Below are 12,978 nucleotides of genomic sequence, written 5' to 3'. Positions count from 1 at the left end.
AAAGCACAGCGTTCAATTCTCCCAAGAATCCAGCCCTGGAAGGCTTCCTATTTATTTGCTTGACTTATTCACAGATTCGCAGAGGCCAGCACAACTGCAGAACCAGAGAAGAACATTTTCTGGCTCTTGCTGTTAAGATCGAATTCAAAGACTCAGGCTCCTTGTGCTTCCTGCAGGGTGATTTGACTATGTCCTCAGAGGTAGATCCACCTGGAGTCTGTCTGGCTGTGCTGGTCTGGATTTCCACATTTTGTTATTTTCCTCTATCTTGTCAGTGTGGGAAGCAGATTGGAATTTAGGCTCACGAATACAACTGCCTTACTGTTTTTCTTCCTTTAGTGTCTCAAATCTTTCCCTGCTTTCCATTCTCCCCTCAGCTGTCAGTTTGATCTTTCTTACATTTAATCAGACTCCTTTCCTCCCATCTCCCATAGGCAGCACTCAGATAAGAACAAAAGAGATGTGGGCTGTTGGGTCTGGGGCTGTGCAATGTGGAGTTCTCCCTTTTGAAGCTTTAGGGCTCTGTAACACCAGCCCTCCATCCCATTAGGTAAAACTCAAAGCTTTCCTCAAATTTCAACTTGAGCACTTGATTCCCAGGGCAGGGTGTGCCCTCCAGCAGCCACAGTATTGTGTTAGTTCTTTGCCTGTTCCTCCATTGTTGTGTGAGCTCCATGAGAGCAAGGCTCTGACTTTTCTTGTTGATGTTCCCAGGTTCAAGTACATCCTAGGCACTTTATTCAAGCTTGTTGAATGAACACATTAGAACACACATTCACTTCTTCCCCCATTGGCCACGGAAAAAACTAAATCAATAAGAAACTGGCATCTTCTCTCATTTGAATGCATTACCTATGCTCGGTGCTGATTGGTTGTAGGATTCTACTCCAGAGATTTTATTTTATGTTTTTTAATTTTAATTTTTTAAAAAAGATTTTATTTATTCATTTGAGACAGAGAAATACTAAGAGAGAAAATATGAGCAGAGGGAGGGGCAGAGGGAGAGGGAGAAGCAGACTCCCTGTTGAGCAGGGAGCTTGATGTGGGACTCTATCCCAGGACCCCTGGAATCATGACTTGAGCTGAAGGCAGACCCTCAACCTTCTGTGCCACCCAGGTGTCCCAGTACTCTAGAGATTTTAAGCCTGAAGTTCAGAGATGTCCCAGACAATCCTATGGATGGTCTTTAAAGGCCTGTCAACCCCCAGAAACATAAAGCAAATTGTTTGGATGTTTTTTTTTTCCCCTGGGCCAAAGGCTTATCTTTCCTCTTTCTTTCTTTCTTTCTTTCTTTCTTTCTTTCTTTCTTTCTTTCTTTCTTTCTTTCTTTCTTTCTTTCTTCATTCTTTTCTTTCTTTCTTTCTTTCTTTCTCTTTCTTTCTTTCTTTTCTTTCTTTCTTTCTTTCTTTCTTTCTTTCTTTCTTTCTTTCTTTCTTTCTTTCTTCTTTTTTAAAGATTGTATTTATTTATTCATGAGAGACACACAGAGAGAGGCAGAGACATAGGTAGAGGGAGCAGCAGGCTTCCTGTGGGGAGCCTGATGTGGAACTCAATCCCAGGACCCTGGGATCATGACCTGAGCCAAAGGCAGACGTTCAATCACTAAGCCACCCAGGTGCTCCATCCACCGACTTTCAAAGAGTCTGTGCTCTTCTTGCTGAGCAGTCTTCTCACATCCAAGCTCCTCTCATCCCAATATATGTGCCCCTGGGCTAGGGTTCCCTTCTGAAGTTCCATTCTCATCCTGTCAGTCCCTGTTTGGACTCCTGTCTGACTCCATTCCAAGCCCTCTTTGATCTGGCCCCATTCTGCACTTCTGGCTGAGTTTTACACTCCCCTTTTGTTCTGAACCCTTTGTCCTAAGCAGCTGGCTCTCTTCTATCATAGTCCTGACAGTCCTCTTGCACTAGGTTGGGATACTGGGGGCCCGGGCTTGGGATCTGGAGCAGTGGGGAGGCATAAGGGGGGACTCTCCCTAGGACACTCATGGAGACTGCAGGGGATAGTGTAGAGGTCGGAGGAACCCGGGTACATGATAATGAATACACAGTGGATCCATGTGGTCTGCCCCTGGAGTGGTAGAGCTTTTGAGCAACAGAAGCATGGAACATGCATTCTGGAGAGGAGCCCTCAGAGATGTGACTATCTGGTTTAATTAGCCAAGGAGAAGGTACAGGGGAGTGGTTTGGTTAATGTTTTGGACCTTTCTGCTCATGCGGGATGATGGGAAGGCTTAGAGGTGAGCAGCAAGCAAGGAGCCACCAAGTGTGGGTGGAGAGAGCAGGTGGAGGGGCACTTTTCCAAGTCAGCAGCAGAGAGACCTGCAGAAGGGAGCTTGTCAGTCAGTCAACTTGTATTAATTGATTAGCTACTTCATACTGGGCAGAAGTCCATCCGTGTGCTGGGATTTCAGGAGCTGGATTTTAGTCACAAGAAGGAGACTAATAGTGTGAAATTGATAGTAAAGGGATTAGACAATGGGCAGATTACTAAGGAGAGGATACAGTTATGGGGGGCTCAAGGTAGGAATCCTGCTCCTCACAGAATAAAGCAGGACTGTGATGGACTTCTCCACTTGGGAATATAAATAGAACAGGCCTAGACTAGATTCCCTGCCTTGATCCCAAGGAATAAATCTTTAGTGGTAGAATTTCAGGCACTGTGGAAGATAATAGATACTAGCTGACATTTATTGAGCACTTACTATGTGCTAGGGACTGCTGAAAGCACTTCATGTGTGTCGTTTCACTTAATCCTCACAACAACCCTTTGTAGTGAGATGTACTATCATCCTCATTTTTTAGAGGAGGACCCTGAGAAGTGGATGGTTAAGAAATAACGTTGCCTAAGATCACACACACATTGTTGGTGATGGAGCTGGGATTTGAACCCAGGCGGGCCATTTCTGAGCAAACTCTCACATCCACCTCATAGGCAGTTGTCCGCTCTGCAGATTTGACTTGAGGGGTCCCTGCAGCCTTCAGTGAGTGCTCAGTACTGTTCAGTACTGCTGTCTTACTAAATGTTCTTCATCTCTAGTGGCTCACACCTTCTTTGGCTTCTGTACTCCCTCTACTTCGTACCCTGTGGACGGTCCTGATCTTAAGTATTAGAAAGGCAGAGACAGAGTAGGGAAGTTTCTGAGAAAAACAACAGAAATGATTCAGGAAAGAAAGGGATTGACATATGAGGAAAGATAAAAAGTGATATATTTATCTGACTGGGCTGGGATCTAGCTAAGAAAGGCTATGAACACCCAAGAGGGCAGAGGATGGGCTACATCTGTCTCTTTTTAAGGTATTTTACAGCTCCAGCATAACACTTCTCTCTCTGTGGTCTCAAGCTGAAATTCAACAAGGATTTATTGAGTGGAGGAGGCTTTGCTTTTAGATTCAATGTGTTTCCAGAGGCTGCATCTTAAGTGAATCACTTGTAAGGTAAAAACCCGAGGGCACCCGTGTTAGTGCTTTCGTCTGAGCTGAGGTATTTTGGCATCGTCGTGGGAAGTCATTGCATGAGTGGGATAAGATGGCAAGATCTGATCTTTATACCTGAAAGAGACCTGAAAGATCATCTAATTCGTGTTTTATAGGTGTGAAGGTGGAAGCTCCAAGGAATGAAGTGATCTCCTCAGCCATGCAGTGAAGTTGGTGGCCAGGGAGGCAGAGAGGCATCCTGACTAGACAGGGTAGCTTGAATAAAAGCTGTGGACAAGAGCCAGGTTGACCATATGTAGAGATAGCGAGGGACTGCTTTGTACCAGGCCCTGTTCTAATCTCTGAGATTTAGCCAGAAATCAGACAGGCCGGCAACTTGCCCTCAGACTACTTACACTTGCATAGAAATGACAGCAGTTGGCAAAATCCATGCTAAACCCAGCTGTCCTTCCTGGATCAGTACCCAAGCAGCCAAGAGTCAATGGGCCTTTAGACTAATGAGCAGAATATATGATTATTATCATAGTCACTGTTTTGGGTGACTTATACATTTAACTAATATATAACTAATGTATAAATGTGGTTAGGAAAATCCAAACAGTGCCAGTTGGTACTGAATAGGCTGCTTGCTCTGTTGATCCCTGAGGGAAGCCACGTTTATATCATTGCACACACACAGGCCTATCATATACCTTTATTTTTTATCTTTATTTTAAAAATATTTTATATATTTATTCATGAGAGACACACAGAGAGAGGCAGAGACACAGGCAGGGGGAGAAGCAGGCTCCCTGTGGGGAACCTGATGCAGAGCTCTATCTCAGGACCCAGGGATCACAACCCTAGCTGAGGGCAGATGCTCAACCACTGAGCCACCCAGGTTCCCCATATCATATGCCTTTAAATAACACTATTTGTATGATTCACTCTCTCATTCATTCATTTCTTTTTTGGGCCTAGCCTCTGTTCTGGGGAACAGTGGTGAGCAAAGCAGATGCTATTCCTGTCTTCATGGCGTTTTACATTTGTGGCACATGCAGTGTCCTTCACGAGAACTTTCCAAGGGTTTCTTTTCCGTGCCCAACCTCTGATAAGATCGAAATATAAGAGAAAAGATTGACATCGAAAGTCATTGACCAAAGATCATTTACCTCTATTGTTGCTAAGGGCTAAGTTGAAAGATACAGGATGGTATACAAACCACATGGACTTCCTAAGGCCGATGTCCAGAGCTGGGCAGCTGTACCCAGCCCATCACAATCAGGGCTGATCTGGAGTAGGCTTCCCTGTGATGGGGACTGTTTGGGAAGCCACTGGGGAGGAGAAGAAAAGAACTCCTGTCTCCTGTGGTAAAGGGAGTTGGTGAGAAGAGCATGGCCAGTTATTTCTTCCAAATTTACCAAGTGCATGAGTTACTTTATCTCTTCTGGGTTGAATGCATAAAGGGGCAGGAAGGAGTCAGCAGTGTATCACTACTGGGGATCACTCCACATGGAAGAGGACGAGTGTTCTCTCCTCACAGGGAGAAAAGGATAGAAAACATACAGAGGTAAAATTCACATTGTTGACCCATCCCTTAAGTTGAGGTTCATGGTAGTTTATTAATTTATTGATAAGCATTTCAATTGTTCCCTTATTTTGTTCTTACAATGATGCAGCAATGAATTTTCTGGACATAGATCTAGTAAGGTATTTACCGGGAGGCTAGTGATAAGTAAATTCAGGAGTAGAGTTGCTGGATCAAAGGAAATGTGCATTTTGATGGCTAGTGCCTATTACTTTCCAAGAATGTTGCACCAGTCTGCATTCCCATCAATGGAGTATGAGAGTAGTTATAGGTTACAAGAGCAGCATAGTCTGTTTTAAATGATTCAGATAGAATGTTCTATTTATACAAAATCATATGAAGTGATAGCAGATAAGTTTATAGAGCGTTTGCTAGGCACTTTACTCATATAATCTTACTTAATCCTCCTTCCTATGAAGAGGGCATTATGATTTCCATTTCAGAAAACAGTGATATTGAGGCTAAACAAGATTAAACTGCCCAAGGTCACAGAGTTGTAAGTGGCAGAGAGGCTTTGGATGCAGGCAATTTGGTTCTTGCAGTTGTGCTCATAGCCCTGGACACCACAAAGCCACACAACACACCAGCTGTGACACACCACGGCTCTCCAAAGAAGAAAAGATTGTAATAAGATGGTGGTGCTGTAAAAAGATGAATTCTTTTAAGAAAAGGTACTGCTTTCATGCAAATGTTCCTGATAATAAGGAATATGAAAGAATCATTGACAATGTGTGGTATATAAGAACTGCTAAATAAAATGTTTTCCAAAGATTTGCATGAAGCATCAGCTGGGTTTTGATGCTTGCTGGTTGTTTAAAATGTTTATTCATGTTGAACAATGTTTATTTATTGAAAGTACCATCTATTTAAATCAAATTATCTCCATAACTGAATATTTATATGGATGCTTTATTGAATATTCCTAAACATTTGCCCAAACCACAAACGATTTATTCACAGTTATAAATGTTTACTTCTTTAGAGTAAAAAATTGCTTAAAAGGAACTTAAAAGCAAATTGACATTTCTGCAGTTTGTGAACATCTGCAATGCTTTCTGCACATTAGCTGCTAGATATTTCTGCCTTAGAAAATGGTTAGATATTCTAATTATTTATGTTCAATAAAATATTTAAAATTTACACAGCATCTCTTTTATTGTGTTATATAACAGCAGCAGCTCTTGGCTCTGGGACAGGCTGGTAATAGATAGATTTTGAGATTTTTCAAACACCTCAGCTTTGCGCCAGCATTTAATTAGCTGAAACCCCATTTATTTCGCTGTACACTCCAGCGCCATGAACATTAGGCCTTAAATAATCCTGGGCTGAACAGATGCCAGTATGAGCTGTGAAAAAAAGCAATAAACAAAGTGATATAGTGCCTCATGGTTTTGTTCACTGTACTGAAGTTTCCAAGGGACTAGATTTGGAAACTTTACTCATATCTGTAAAGGATCCCTGATTCCCTGATTGATGAGCGGGACTAGATGCTTCCCTGGCTTAGGGAAAGATGGGCACTCTAGAAGTCTGGAAGCCTAGGTGAAAGCCTTGATGTCTTCACCTGTAAAGTGGGTGGCTGAGCCCTCTCTTTCTGGGTGTGTCAATTCCTTTGTTATTGTCTTTATGAGCACTGTTTTACTGTTTTTGAACAAGGTAGGTGGTCTCAGTATTCCAGAGTTACCCTCAATATCCTCTCTCCCCAGCATATGCAACCCTACAGTGTCAACCTTAAAAATACCCTGTCTGGATCCCACAACTGAAGCAGTGAACACTTTGGGAAGTCTGAGAGGGTGGGCCAGTTGGGAGCAAAAAGGCACACACTTGCCAGGAAGGTGGCTTGGAAGGCTGATTCTAGATGTCTCACTAGCCCCCCTGTTCTCCTCTACTGCATCCCATAAGCCTCAAATTCTTGGGTTAAGGGGGTACTCACTCCAGGGTAAGGTCTATTGCAATGGGAAAGTAACTTGGGAAATAGGATTTACCTCAACCATGTAACTCTCTACTCTTCTCTCCCATCACCCTTTTCTCAAACTCCTCTTTCTCTCCTTCAAGGTGCAAGAACATTGTGGGAGGAAATGAGGGGGAAAAATCAGAAGAATGTGGAACAGATGAAGTGGAAGAAGAAATGAATAAGGTGACTTGAATACTACTCAGCCAGGAATGCAAATGGGGTAGGCAGTGGAGAATAGATACAGATGGGGCTGCCCCTTGTTCCCCAGCACTCACCTATTATTTGAGGGCCAGAGATGAAATGAAGTGGGGAAAGGAGTTCTTCTCTTCCCGGGGTGGGGATATGGGTGGTGGGGGGATGACCGTGAGACGGCCGCCGGGGCACAAATGATCATATCCCTTTGTTTTTTGGTGATGGTGGAGATGGCAGGAGTGATGGTGCGTGTGAATGTAAGGCAGAATATGCTATTAATCTCCCTGATTCTGCTCAGCTTTTCTTTGGTCCTGTCCACAGGCCATGATTGTTGTAAACTAGGACACTTGCACCCTCAGCACTCCTCTGTCCCACCTGATGCCTGACCAATGTCATGGTAAAGTGCAGGTGTCCTAGTTTACAAAGTCAAGCTGACTTTGTGGTAGCTCACTCTGCTTGCGTGTGCTGCCTTGCTCACCCCTGCCTTTCATTTCTGGGACTGACTAGGTGAAGACTGGAGTCTGGAGCTAGTCTGGTTGACTAGCTCTTTTAAGAGGAAACTTTAACCAAATGTTGCCATAGGTGTTTATTCTTCTTAGCCATACGGGAGATGTTGACTGTATGCCCAGGGAGGAAACTTTTTATTGAATTATAGTTGACACACAATGTTATATTAGTTTGATGTGTACAACATAGTGATTCAACATCTCTCTGCTCGCCACAAGTGGAGCTACCATCTGTCACCTAGATGCTATTACAATACCATTGACTTTATTCCCTATGCTGTACCTTTCATCCCTGTGACTTATTATTCTGTAATTGGAAGCCTGTACCTCCCACTCCCCTTCACTCATGTTGCCCCTCTCCCCTGCCACCCCCCACAACCATAAGTTTGTTCTCTGTATTTATGGGTGTGTTTCTCCTTCTTGTTCACTAGTTTTTTAGATTCCACACATGAGTGAGATCATATGGTATTTATCTTGCTCTGTCTGACTGATTTCACTTAGCATAATTACCTTTATTCTAACCATGTTCTTGCAAATGGCAAGATTTCATTTCTTTTTATGGCAAAGTAATATTCCAGTGTGTGTATTATATTACATTTATGTTACATACATATGTTAATATGTTGCTATTATAATACATTACTTAGACATATAATATATAGATGTATAATATATGATATAATAATTATGTATAGGGATCCCTGGGTGGCTCAGCGGTTTGGCTCCTGCCTTTGGCCCAGGGCACGATCCTGGAGTACCGGGATCGAGTCCCACATCGGGCTCCTGGCATGGAGCCTGCTTCTCCCTCTGCCTGTGTCTCTGCCTCTCTCTCTTTCTCTCTATGTCTATCATGAATAAACAAATAAATCTTTAAAAAAAATAATTATGTATATATTACATCTTTATTCATTCACCTATTAATAGACACTTAGGTTGCTTCCATATCTTGGCTATTATAAATAATGCTACAATAAACATAGGGGGTGCATATATCCTTTGAATTAGTGTTTTTGTTTTCCTTGGGTAAATACCCATTAGTGGAATTACCGGATTGTATGGCATTTCTATTTTTAATTTTTTGAGGAATCTCCATACTGTTTTTCAGAGTGGCTGCACCAATTTATATTCCCAACAAGAGTGCACGAGGGTTCCTTTTTCTCCACTCCTTGTCAACGCTTGTTATTTCTTGTCTTTTTGATAATAGCTATTCTGATAGGTGTAAGCTAATATATCTTTGTGATTTTGATTTGCATTTCCCTGATGATTACTGATGTTGAGCATTTTTCATGTGTGTTGGCCATCTGGATGTCTTCTTTAGAAAAATATCTGTTCAGGTCCTCTGCCCATTTTAATAAAACAATTTTGTTGTTGTTCTGAGAGGAAATGTTTTTGACTTTGGGTTGAGGTTTAGGAATTTAGGTTAATTCGGAAAAGCCGCCTACTGGATATATATCTTCTCGGTTTTAACTCATGTTTTTTTCTTATTGTTTAATTAAGCCCTCAAAACTTATAAAATACAAAAGTATGTCTAGTGAAAAGCAAAGTTTTCCCACTCCTCCAGCCTCTCTCCCTGGTTTGATACCTTATTCTATAGTTTTTGGATCACACTTTGTCTTATTAGCATATGACCATTTAAAAAATAATTTTAAGAATAAAATGGTGTACAATCCATTACCACTCACTCAAAAAGTGTGAAACTGATAGTAGCTCAAGAATAATAATAAATGACACTTGGGACAAATTGATAAATTATCAATCATAAAGCTATTCTTTTGTAACCATTTTATGGCAGTTAGAAACTTTCCTTAATTTTGTCTTAAGACATTAGACTGATTTTTTTTAAAGATTCTATTTATTTATTCGTGAGAGACACAGAGAGAAAGAGAGGCAGAGACACAGGCAGAGGGAGAAGCAGGCTCCATGCAGGGAGCTCGACGTGGGACTTGATCCCAGGACCCCAGGATCAGGCCCTGGGCTGAAGGCAGCGCTAAACCGCTGAGCCACCCGGGCTGCCCCATTAGACTGATTTTTGATTGGATGCCCATTCTTATCCAAATTTCCATTGTTTAATTTTTCTTAGTAAACATGCTAACCTTTTGTGATCTTGTTGATACTTTCTCTGGTTAAATTAGGTAAAAATCATTTAATATAGCTGATTTCCTGTGACTGTTGCCTCTCAGTTCCTCCTGGAGAGCAGTGCTCATATCTTATCCCAGTGCATAGAACAGTGGCTCCCCTTTAAAAAGAAACATTTTCTTGCATGAATGAATGAGTTCTGGAAGGCTTTAAGGAGTAATAATGATATCTTACATCTACCTACATAGGGATTTCCATTTCTTCAAAGAACTTATATTCTTCATCTTATTTGTTCCCCAAAACAGTCCTATAAATTGGATACAGGAGATCACTTCTATTTTTACAGATGGAGGAACTGGTACTCAAAAACTGCAAAAGAAGTGAGACTAGATCTTCTACCCAGAACACTGAGGTTTCATGTTGTGTGACACATCACAAAATTAGACCTTTTTGTTTTTATTACTTCAAAGAGTCATACAAGTAATAGATAAGTAGATTCATTTTCATTAACTTTTTTTTCAGAGAGAGAGGAGAGGAGAGCCAGAGAGAGAAGGAGAGAGAGAGAATCTTAAGTAGGCTCCATGACCAGCAAGGCTCCATGTGGAGCTCTGCCTCAGGAACCTGAGATCATGACCCAACCTGAAATCAAGTTGGATGCTTAACCAACTGAATCAGGTAGGCATCCCTTCATTTACCTATTTTAAATAATACAGAAGCACAAAGAGTGATATGTAAGTTCCTTTGTTTTCCTAACACCATCCCTACTTCTCTCTACCATGCCTGCTCATCTGGCCTCCACAGTGTGGAATATTCTAATTCCTTCTTTATGCAATTATGTAAATAGGTATATGTACACATGTGTGTATTCATGTAAGTAGAATCTGATTTATTTTATCACCTAATAGTCAATTTTGGAACATCTTTCATGTCAGACATTTAACTCTACTTCCTTTTTCAAATGGTTACTTATATTTCCCAGTGTAGGGGTACACCATCTTAAAAACAAATTACTTCTCTATCGATGGTCACCTAACGCTGTTTCCAGTTTCAGACCTTTACAAAAAATACTGCATTTAACATCCTTGCACACACATCTTAATGGACATATGTGCAAGAATTTCTGTAGCATATGATTCTTATCCCACCTGAGACGGGATCATCATTGCTGAATAAATTACTGTTCGCTTTCTTTGTCAAGTTCCTGCTCATTTCCAGGCTGGAAATATTATTATTATTATTATTATTATTATTATTATTATTATTATTATTGAAGCAATTTAAGCCTGTTTACCCTCAGGTTGTGTGGTTTTACCTTGCATTATAAGATTAAATGATGGTACATACTTCTTTAACTACATCTTTTTTTTTTTAAAGATTTATTATTTACTTGAGAGAGAGAGAGCGAGAAAGCATGAACATAGAGGGGATGAGCAGAGGGAGAGGGAGAGAGAAGAAATACTGAACAGACTCCCCAATGAATGTGGAGCCCGATGCAGGGTTCTAAATTACAACTCGTGACCTGAGTGAAAACCAAGAGTTGGATGCCCAACTGACTGAGCCACCCAGATGCCCCTACTTTAACTATATCTTAAGACTGGGAGAGATTTTATGATTTAAGAGAGAAAGCATTTTTGGTTTTTCTTCTTTATACTTCATGGCAGACACTGCTCAGTCTCCCTTTCCCTAATAGCTTTCTCCTCCATGTTCCTTCCTTCCAACCCAGATTTTGTTTGGGGTGATACTGAGATGGCATAAAACTAGATTTTCCAGGATTTCTTATACATGGAGTGAAAGAGTGTTGGCCAGTGATATAAAGGTCCAGGAAAGCTATTCTTTTCCTGACAAGAGGGTTAGACTCATTAGGCACACATTTGTCCTTCTTCTTTCCTCTCTTTTTTTTTAAAGATTTATTTATTTATTTATTTATTTATTTATTTATTTATTTATTTGTGATAGACCTAGAGAGAGAGAGAGAGAGAAAGAGGCAGAGACACAGGAGGAGGGAGAAGCAGGCTCCATGCTGGGAGCCCGACGTGGGACTCGATCCCGGGACTCCAGGATCACGCCCTGGGCCAAAGGCAGGCGCCAAACCGCTGAACCACCCAGGGATCCCCTTCTTCTTTCCTTTCTATTGCTGCCTGGAAGAAAGACTTGATGTGTGGATGTTAAGTAGTCATCTTGTGACCACAAGCCACATATGAAAGATGGAGGAGCAGAAAGTGAAAAGCCTGGGTCCTTGGTGATTTCCTGGAGCAGCTGCCTTAGCCATGGATCTGCCTGCCTCTGGATTTCGGCTTCCATAGGAAAAATCATGCCTATTTTGTGAAGACAGTGCAGTTAGGTTCCTATTGCTTGCAGCCAAACACAGTTCTAATGGAATCATATCTTACCGAATAAACGTAACTCAGTGCAAGTGAGCGAGTTAGCTAAAGAGTTTCTAACTCTGACCTTCAAATTTGTGTGTTCTAGGTCAAAGACTAAGGTTTTATTTTTTCCTAGCTAAGTAGTCTTACTTATTATTTTTTACTTGATGGTTCTTAACATAATGGTTTTTTGAATTATTATGCCAAAAATTAAAAATTTCTTGAGGATATTTGTGCTTACTTAGTAAATTTTTTTGTTCTTGGTCTTTGGCATTGGCTGTCTGTTTTATGAGAAACTGAATTTAAAATGTCTAATATGTGGGACACCTTTTTCTGAGGCACCCTGGAGAAAACAGTGTCACATCAAGCACTGATGTCAGGTTGTTGTCTGTAGAGGATACAGAGTTGATTATTTCCCCTGGTGCCAGGTTTGAAGGGGGGGCTGTCACACAGCAATAATGTAATGTTTAAAATAAATATTTCATCAAAGTAAAAGCATGTGGGAGAAACATCTTTTTCACTTCGTTGACAGGTTGAGTTTGCTTTCATTAAAAAAAAGAAGTTTGAAAAAAAAGTTGGAAAGTTCTTGGTAGTGTTACCTTTACCTTCCTAAGTCACTGAGATAGAGATGTGACTGTGTCTGGATGGAGTGTGAATCGCTGGAGGATGGGGTAGCAGTTGAAATGAATATGTCTGGGGTACTTGGGGTGGCTTAGGTCATGATCTCAGGGTCCTAGGTTGAGCCCCACAGCGGGCTCCCTGTTCAGCGGGGAGTCTGCTTCTCCCTCTCTGTCTACTCCTCTCCCCACTCGTGCTCTTTCTCTCTTGCTTACTCAAATAAATAAATAAACAAAATAAATAAATAAAATCTTGAAAAAAATAAAAC

This window comes from Canis aureus, chromosome 9 (assembly GCF_053574225.1).
Source record: "Canis aureus isolate CA01 chromosome 9, VMU_Caureus_v.1.0, whole genome shotgun sequence".
NCBI lineage: Eukaryota > Metazoa > Chordata > Mammalia > Carnivora > Canidae > Canis > Canis aureus.
The sequence above is the reverse complement of the archived record's forward strand: the minus strand, read 5'-3'. Positions refer to the sequence as shown.